Source organism: Brachyhypopomus gauderio, unplaced genomic scaffold (genome assembly GCF_052324685.1).
Source record: "Brachyhypopomus gauderio isolate BG-103 unplaced genomic scaffold, BGAUD_0.2 sc347, whole genome shotgun sequence".
In the NCBI taxonomy this organism is placed as follows: domain Eukaryota; kingdom Metazoa; phylum Chordata; class Actinopteri; order Gymnotiformes; family Hypopomidae; genus Brachyhypopomus; species Brachyhypopomus gauderio.
This window is the reverse complement of record NW_027507168.1, coordinates 57,501-67,500: the sequence shown is the minus strand read 5'-3', so window position 1 is coordinate 67,500 and position 10,000 is coordinate 57,501.

Sequence of the window (10,000 nt, the reverse complement as noted above, 5' to 3'; positions counted from 1 at the left end):
AGGCTAATGTTACCTTCACGCACCGCCTTGCATCCAGGCCTTATGAATGGGATAACCATTATAAGGTTAGGATGAACTCAAGAGACATGCTCTCCTATATACCTGCTGGTAGGTGTTTGCAATGCACCGTATGCGTTTTCCTCCACGGCCGGGGAGGTACTCGCCAGCCATGCCCGCCAAGGCAAATCTTCCCTCGGACACACCTCGGACGCTCGACCCCCGAAAAGGCCTGGCTGATCAAAGTGATGGTCGATGCTACTGGTATAACTGAAAAACCCCTGGCGGACTTGGGTTCGGATAACGGTCTTAGAGCGCACCTAGGTACTGTGCCATTGGATCCGGTAAGGCCAGCCGAAACCAGCATCTTCCGGGCTTGCGCACAGCACCCTCCGGATACGCACAGGCCGAGGTGGAGCATGCAGGCTGGAGGTTGGACAGACCTCCATAAGGGGGGTCACCACTCTTACACCCATGCCCAGCAGTGGCATTTCGGTCGGGCGCAAGCAGTGGTTCGAAGGCCTGAGAGACACGGATGTCTTTGACCTCCATCAGCAGGGGTCACTTATCCCTCCCCTTAAGCCGTCAAGGTGCATTAGAGTCGGGCTAGTTCACCTTAACGCACTGCCTTTCTTCTGATCCTTATTATGGTACAATCATATAAGGCTCAGAAAGCATGCTCCCCTATATACCTGCTGGTAGGTGTTTGCATTACACCGTTAGCGCATTCCTCCAGGGTCGGGGAGATGCCAGACAGCCATGCCCGCCAAGGCAAATCTTCCCTCGGACACACCTCTGAGACTCGATTGCCGAAAGGGCATGGCTGATTCAATAAGTGGTTCGTGGCAATGGTATAACACCTACCATTCTCAAACACATGGGGGGGGTTTACGGCCTTAGAGCGCACCTAGGTGCTATACCATTGGATCCGGTAAGGCCAGCCGAAACCAGCATCTTCCGGGCTTGCGCATAGCACCCTCCGGATACGCACAGGTCGAAATACATTACGTGAGGATGGAGGTAGGACGACCTCCATAAGGGGGAGCATCACGCCTCCACCCTTGCCCAGCGTGGGCACTTTGCTCGGGCACAGCCCGTGTCATTTAAAGGCCTGGATCTTTTCAGACCTCCGGGGGGGGCCTCACTCCCCCCCTACTTTGCTCAGAGGGAGCCTCTTACTCGGATAAAGTGATATAGTGTCTGCCATTGCAGGCCTGGATCATCTGTGACTTCCAGGGAGAGGCCTCTCAACTCCTCTCTTAAGCCGAAGCGTGCACTTTAAACGGATAAAGTGTGTGGCATTACATGCCTTTAAGCCTGGAACCTTTCTGACATCCACATATAGGGCCCTCATGCTTAATCATAAGCCCAACATGTACACTTTAATCGGATAAAGTGTGTGACATTACATGCTTTCATGCATGGAGCCTTTCTGACATCCACACATAGGGCCCTCATGCTTAATCATAAGCCCAACATGTACACTTTAATCGGATAAAGTGTGTGACATTACATGCTTTCATGCATGGAGCCTTTCTGACATCCACACATAGGGCCCTCATGCTTAATCATAAGCCCAAATGTGCACTTTAATCGGATAAAGTGTGTGACATTACATGCTTTCATGCATGGAGCCTTTCTGACATCCACAGAGAGGCCCCTCATCCTCTCTCATAAGCCCAAGAGTGTCATTTAGTCGGATAAATTGTGTGGCATTACATGCCTTTATTCCTGGATCCTTCCTCACATCCAGAGAGAGGCATACCAACCTACTCTCATAAGCCCAACATGTACACTTTAATCGGATAAAGTGTGTGACATTACATGCTTTCATGCATGGAGCCTTTCTGACATCCACACATAGGGCCCTCATGCTTAATCATAAGCCCAAATGTGCACTTTAATCGGATAAAGTGTGTGGCATTACATGCTTTCATGCATGGAGCCTTTCTGACATCCACACATAGGGCCCTCATGCTTAATCATAAGCCCAAATGTGCACTTTAATCGGATAAAGTGTGTGACATTACATGCCTTTAAGCCTGGAACCTTTCTGACATCCACATATAGGGCCCTCATGCTTAATCATAAGCCCAACATGTACACTTTAATCGGATAAAGTGTGTGGCATTACATGCTTTCATGCATGGAGCCTTTCTGACATCCACACATAGGGCCCTCATGCTTAATCATAAGCCCAAATGTGCACTTTAATCGGATAAAGTGTGTGGCATTACATGCTTTCATGCATGGAGCCTTTCTGACATCCACACATAGGGCCCTCATGCTTAATCATAAGCCCAAATGTGCACTTTAATCGGATAAAGTGTGTGACATTACATGCCTTTAAGCCTGGAACCTTTCTGACATCCACATATAGGGCCCTCATGCTTAATCATAAGCCCAACATGTACACTTTAATCGGATAAAGTGTGTGGCATTACATGCTTTCATGCATGGAGCCTTTCTGACATCCACACATAGGGCCCTCATGCTTAATCATAAGCCCAAATGTGCACTTTAATCGGATAAAGTGTGTGACATTACATGCCTTTAAGCCTGGAACCTTTCTGACATCCACATATAGGGCCCTCATGCTTAATCATAAGCCCAAATGTGCACTTTAATCGGATAAAGTGTGTGACATTACATGCCTTTAAGCCTGGAACCTTTCTGACATCCACATATAGGGCCCTCATGCTTAATCATAAGCCCAACATGTACACTTTAATCGGATAAAGTGTGTGACATTACATGCCTTTAAGCCTGGAACCTTTCTGACATCCACATATAGGGCCCTCATGCTTAATCATAAGCCCAACATGTACACTTTAATCGGATAAAGTGTGTGACATTACATGCTTTCATGCATGGAGCCTTTCTGACATCCACAGAGAGGCCCCTCATCCTCTCTCATAAGCCCAAGAGTGTCATTTAGTCGGATAAATTGTGTGGCATTACATGCCTTTATTCCTGGATCCTTCCTCACATCCAGAGAGAGGCATACCAACCTACTCTCATAAGCCCAAAAGTGCACTTTATTCGGATAAAGTGTGCAAAATTCCATGCATGGATCATTTGTGAGATCCATAAAGAGGCCTCTCAAATCCTCTAAAATGCCCAGGGAGTGACCTTTGGTCGGGCAAAGCGTGCGCCATAATCCTTGTCTTCATTTATGGTATACCATATATGTGGCTTTCAGAAGACCCTCTCCCCTATATACCTGATGGTAGGTGTTTGCATATCACCCATTCATAAAATCATCCAGACAGGGGGAATGAGATGCATGTCCGTCTGGGTGCACATTCGGCGGGCACTGTCAGAGGATCGAGGCCTCTGGATGATCCACCCCTTGGTCAAAATTGGAACATAGTGCGATTTTTGAACACAAAATCATACGTATGGTATAACATTTTTATCGACATAGAATTATTTTCGCCGAAAACTGACGCCTATGGTATACCAAATGAAGCGACATAGAATATTTTCCACTTGAAAACTTCGTGCTGCTGGTATATTTATGGACTTTGTGCATATTCTGAAGATTACTACTTGTATATGGTCTAACTCAGGAAGGGAAATAGACTAATTTCCAACAAAAACCTCATGCTACTGGTAAATTTAAGGACTCTGTGCATTGCCTGAAGATTACTACTTGTATAAGGTATAACTCAGGAAGGGAAATAGACTAATTTCCAACAAAAACCTCATGCTACTGGTATATTTAAGGACTCTGTGCATTGCCTGATATGACACTTCAGAGTCAATTTACACCTATTTCTAAGCAAGATAGAAAAAAAAACTGACAATTTTTCTTGATCCTGGGGATGTACCCGAGCTAAAGAGCATGTTTTTCGGACACTTTTATGCTTTTTTCCCTTAAAGCCACCACCTGGCAATGTTATAGCATTGGACTCTGTGCATTTCCTGAAGAAAATATCTTGTGTATGGTCTAACAAAGTAAGGGACATAGACTAATTCACTCATAAAACTCCATGCTTCTGGTATATTTATGGACTTTGTGCAAATTCTGACTTGAAAACCTCCACATGATGTTGGTATAATAACTTTACCTCATGCCCAGATGAGTGCACCTTCATTGGACACTCCAAGTGGACAGATGTGTCTGGAGGAGCCACCCAGTGGCAAATGCGTATGGTATAACAGAAAAAATGGACTTAGTGCATTTTCTGATCAGACACTTCAGACTGGATTTACACCTATTTCTAAGCAAGATAGAGAAAAAAACTGACAATTTTTCTTGATCCTGGGGATGTACCTGAGCTAAAGAGCATGTTTTTTGGACACTTTTATGCTTTTTTCACTAAAAGCCACCACCTGCTGCTGGTATATTTAAGGACTCTGTGCATTGCCTGAAGATTACTACTTGTATATGGTCTAACTCAGGAAGGGAAATAGCCTAATTTCCAACAAAAACCTCATGCTGCTGGTATATTTAAGGACTCTGTGCATTGCCTGAAGATTACTACTTGTATATGGTCTAACTCAGGAAGGGAAATAGACTAATTTCCAACAAAAACCTCATGCTGCTGGTATATTTAAGGACTCTGTGCATTGCCTGAAGATTACTACTTGTATATGGTCTAACTCAGGAAGGGAAATAGACTAATTTCCAACAAAAACCTCATGCTACTGGTAAATTTAAGGACTCTGTGCATTGCCTGAAGATTACTACTTGTATAAGGTATAACTCAGGAAGGGAAATAGACTAATTTCCAACAAAAACCTCATGCTACTGGTATATTTAAGGACTCTGTGCATTGCCTGATATGACACTTCAGAGTCAATTTACACCTATTTCTAAGCAAGATAGAAAAAAAAACTGACAATTTTTCTTGATCCTGGGGATGTACCCGAGCTAAAGAGCATGTTTTTTGGACACTTTTATGCTTTTTTCACTAAAAGCCACCACCTGGCAATGTTATAGCATTGGACTCTGTGCATTTCCTGAAGAAAATATCTTGTGTATGGTCTAACAAAGTAAGGGACATAGACTAATTCACTCATAAAACTCCATGCTTCTGGTATATTTATGGACTTTGTGCAAATTCTGACTTGAAAACCTCCACATGATGTTGGTATAATAACTTTACCTCATGCCCAGATGAGTGCACCTTCATCGGACACTTCAACTAGGCTGAGGTGTCTGGAGGAGCCACCCAGTGGCACGTACATATGGTATAACAGAAAAAAAACGATGGAGTACCGGTGACATCTTGTGGACTTTAAGAGTCAATGCGCCTTCCAAATAAGATTAAACTGTGCACTTTTTTCCTAACAGCATTTAACCATGGTATAATTTAAACTAAACTCTCCTCTTTTATTCTAAGTTCATTTGGCCATGGTATATTTTATTTAAAATGGCCTTTTTTACTCAAAGTGTCTTTTCTACTGGTATATTTTATTTAAAATGGCCTTTTTTACTCAAAGTGTCTTTTCTACTGGTATATTTTATTTTAAATGGCCTTTTTTACTCAAAGTGTCTTTTCTACTGGTATATTTCATTTAATCTGTCAGGGCTGGCTCGGATTCCACACCATCTACCTCCACCAGGGGCACCCGAGTCAGCCCTAGACTACATCCACGCAATCAGCAATGATTGGTCTCACCTGTTGCTGATTCTTTTCAATTATGCCGGTACGTTCTCAGCCCACGCAATCAGCAATGATTGGTCTCACCTGTTGCTGATTCTTTTCAATTATGCCGGTACGTTCTCAGCCCCCGCAATCAGCAATGATTGGTCTCACCTGTTGCCATGGCTTTTTAAGGAAGCTTTTGGAGACAGATCATTGCTGATTCTTTTCGGTTATGTTCATTTAAAAAGGCCTCTATTTTACTCTAAGAGTCTATGCTGCTGGTATATTTCATTTAAAAAGGCCTCTTTTTTATTCTAAGTGTCTATGCTGCTGGTATATTTTATTTAAAAAGGCCTCTTTTTTATTCTAAGTGTCTATGCTGCTGGTATATTTCATTTAAAAAGGCCTCTTTTTTATTCTAAGTGTCTATGCCTCTGGTATATTTTATTAAAAAAGGCCTCTTTTTTATTCTAAGAGTCTATGCTGCTGGTATATTTTATTTAAAAAGGCCTCTTTTTTATTCTAAGTGTCTATGCTGCTGGTATATTTCATTTAAAAAGGCCTCTATTTTAGTCTAAGTGTCTATGCCTCTGGTATATTTTATTAAAAAAGGCCTCTATTTTATTCTAAGAGTCTATGCTACTGGTATATTTTATTTAAAAAGGCCTCTATTTTAGTCTAAGTGTCTATGCTGCTGGTATATTTCATTTAAAAAGGCCTCTATTTTAGTCTAAGTGTCTATGCCTCTGGTATATTTAATTTAAAAAGGCCTCTATTTTAGTCTAAGTGTCTATGCCTCTGGTATATTTAATTTAAAAAGGCCTCTTTTTTATTCTAAGTGTCTATGCTGCTGGTATATCCTCGGACTTTGAAATATTTCAACCTCGCCTAACCCTCAAATAGCGCCGGTTGCCGAAATACTTGCACATTGCAACTTTGGAGACTCTTGCAGAAAGACAATTTGAAATCTGCAATGTGATATTTGAAAGCTGCAATGCCGACCAAAGTGTACTCTGAAACCCACTACACACAGTAGGCTTATAGGCCAACCAATTATGGGACTTTGTCATTTAAATTAAAATTATTTAGGACATCCAGAGGGGGCATTTCATTCATAATTCATGCCCAAGGAATGTGAACTCTGACCTTGCTACACACAGCAGGCTTATAGGCATGGGTCTTTTTTAAACACCCAGAAATCTTTATTCTGTATAAAACAGTTACCCAATAAAAGCCTACTATGACCCCGCAACACACAGCAGGCTTATAGGCCTGAATTTAATTCCTCCAGAAACATGTGGTATACAGCTTTAAGGAGGAAAATAATTACTACGGTGGAGTAATGCTGCCATCTTTTGGACTTTAAATGCCGGTGCGCCCTGCACATTTGAATGCAAAATGCTGGGTCTTTTTTTAACCTCCATAAATTAGTACAATGTATAAAATAGTTACCCTATTTAAGCACACTCTGAGCCCGCCACACACAGTAGGATGAGACACATGGATGATTTAATACATCCAGAAAATCATTATTCTGTATAAAATACATTGCCTAAAAAGGTGCACTAAGAGCCGGCCACACACAGTAGGATGAGAGCCCTGGATGATTTAAAACATCCAGAAAATCATCATTCTGTATAAAATACATTGCCTAAAAAGGTGCACTAAGAGCCGGCCACACACAGTAGGATGAGAGCCCTGGATGATTTAATACATCCAGAAAATCATTATTCTGTATTAAATACATAGCCTAAGAATGTGCACTAAGAGCCGGCCACACACAGTAGGATGAGAGCCCTGGATGATTTAATACATCCAGAAAATCATTATTCTGTCTTAAATACATAGCCTAAGAATGTGCACTAAAAGCCAGCCACACACAGCAGGCTTATAGGCCTGAATTTAATTCCTCCAGAAACATATGGTATACAGCTTTAAGGAGGAAAATAATTACTATGGTGGAGTAATGCTGCCATCTTTTGGACTTTAAACGCCGGTGCGCCCTGCACATTTGAATGCAAAATGCTGGGTCTTTTTTTTCCTCCATAAATTAGTAAAATGTATAAAATAGTTACCCCACTTTAGGCATACTCTGAGCCCGCCACACACACTAGGATGAGACACATGGATGATTTAATACATCCAGAAATTAGTAAAATGTTTAAAATAGTTACCCCACTTTAGGCATACTCTGAGCCCGCCACACACAGAAGGATGAGACACATGGATGATTTAATACATCCAGAAATTAGTAAAATGTTTAAAATAGTTACCCCACTTTAGGCATACTCTGAGCCCGCCACACACAGAAGGATGAGACACATGGATGATTTAATACATCCAGAAATTAGTAAAATGTTTAAAATAGTTACCCCACTTTAGGCATACTCTGAGCCCGCCACACACAGAAGGATGAGACACATGGATGATTTAATACATCCAGAAATTAGTAAAATGTTTAAAATAGTTACCCCACCTTAGGCATACTCTGAGCCCGCCACACACACTAGGATGAGACACATGGATGATTTAATACATCCAGAAATTAGTAAAATGTTTAAAATAGTTACCCCACTTTAGGCATACTCTGAGCCCGCCACACACAGAAGGATGAGACACATGGATGATTTAATACATCCAGAAATTAGTAAAATGTTTAAAATAGTTACCCCACTTTAGGCATACTCTGAGCCCGCCACACACAGAAGGATGAGACACATGGATGATTTAATACATCCAGAAATTAGTAAAATGTTTAAAATAGTTACCCCACCTTAGGCATACTCTGAGCCCGCCACACACACTAGGATGAGACACATGGATGATTTAATACATCCAGAAATTAGTAAAATGTTTAAAATAGTTACCCCACCTTAGGCATACTCTGAGCCCGCCACACACACTAGGATGAGACACATGGATGATTTAATACATCCAGAAATTAGTAAAATGTTTAAAATAGTTACCCCACCTTAGGCATACTCTGAGCCCGCCACACACACTAGGATGAGACACATGGATGATTTAATACATCCAGAAATTAGTAAAATGTTTAAAATAGTTACCCCACCTTAGGCATACTCTGAGCCCGCCACACACACTAGGATGAGACACATGGATGATTTAATACATCCAGAAATTAGTAAAATGTTTAAAATAGTTACCCCACCTTAGGCATACTCTGAGCCCGCCACACACACTAGGATGAGACACATGGATGATTTAATACATCCAGAAATTAGTAAAATGTTTAAAATAGTTACCCCACCTTAGGCATACTCTGAGCCCGCCACACACACTAGGATGAGACACATGGATGATTTAATACATCCAGAAATTAGTAAAATGTTTAAAATAGTTACCCCACCTTAGGCATACTCTGAGCCCGCCACACACACTAGGATGAGACACATGGATGATTTAATACATCCAGAAATTAGTAAAATGTTTAAAATAGTTACCCCACTTTAGGCATACTCTGAGCCCGCCACACACACTAGAGTGATAGCCTTGGGTCTTTTAAAACATCCAGAAAACCCACTTTTAAATTATAGGCGCACCGACATTTTTTACCCAAAAGATGGCAGCATTACTCCACCGTTTTCCTTTTTTTTCCCCATTCAAAATTATTACTGAGCTCCACAAACTGCCTTTTCTGTTTAAAATCTGTCCCCAAGCTATCTGATCCTTTGCCCGGCCACACAAAGCAGGCTTATAGGCCTGGTTGATTAAAAGTGGGACTTTGTCATTTAAATGAAAATTATTTTTGACATCCAGAGGAGGCATTTCATTCATTAATTCATGCCGACCAAAGTGAACTCTGAGCCCGCTACACACTGTAGGCTTATAGGCCTGGTTGATTGATTATGGGACTTTGTCTTTTAAATGAAAATTATTTTAGACATCCAGAGGAGGCATTTCATTCATTCATTCATGCTGACCAAAGTGTTCTTTGACCCCGCTACACACTGTAGGCTTATAGGCCTGGTTGATTAAAAGTGGGACTTTGTCTTTTAAATGAAAACTATTTTAGACATCCAGAGGAGGCATTTCATTCATTAATTCATGCCGACCAAAGTGAACTCTGAGCCCGCTACACAATGTAGGCTTATAGGCCAGGTTGATTAAAAGTGGGACTTTGTCATTTAAATGAAAATTATTTCAGACATCCAGAGGAGGCATTTCATTCATTAATTCATGCCGACCAAAGTGAACTCTGAGCCCGCTACACACAGCAGGATGATAGCCCTGGGTCTTTTAAAACATCCAGAAAACCCACTTTTAAATTATAGGCGCACCGACATTTTTTACCCAAAAGATGGCAGCATTACTCCACCGTTTTCCTTTTTTCTCCCCATTCAAAATTATGTCTTTGCTCCACAAACTGCCTTTTCTGTTTAAATCTG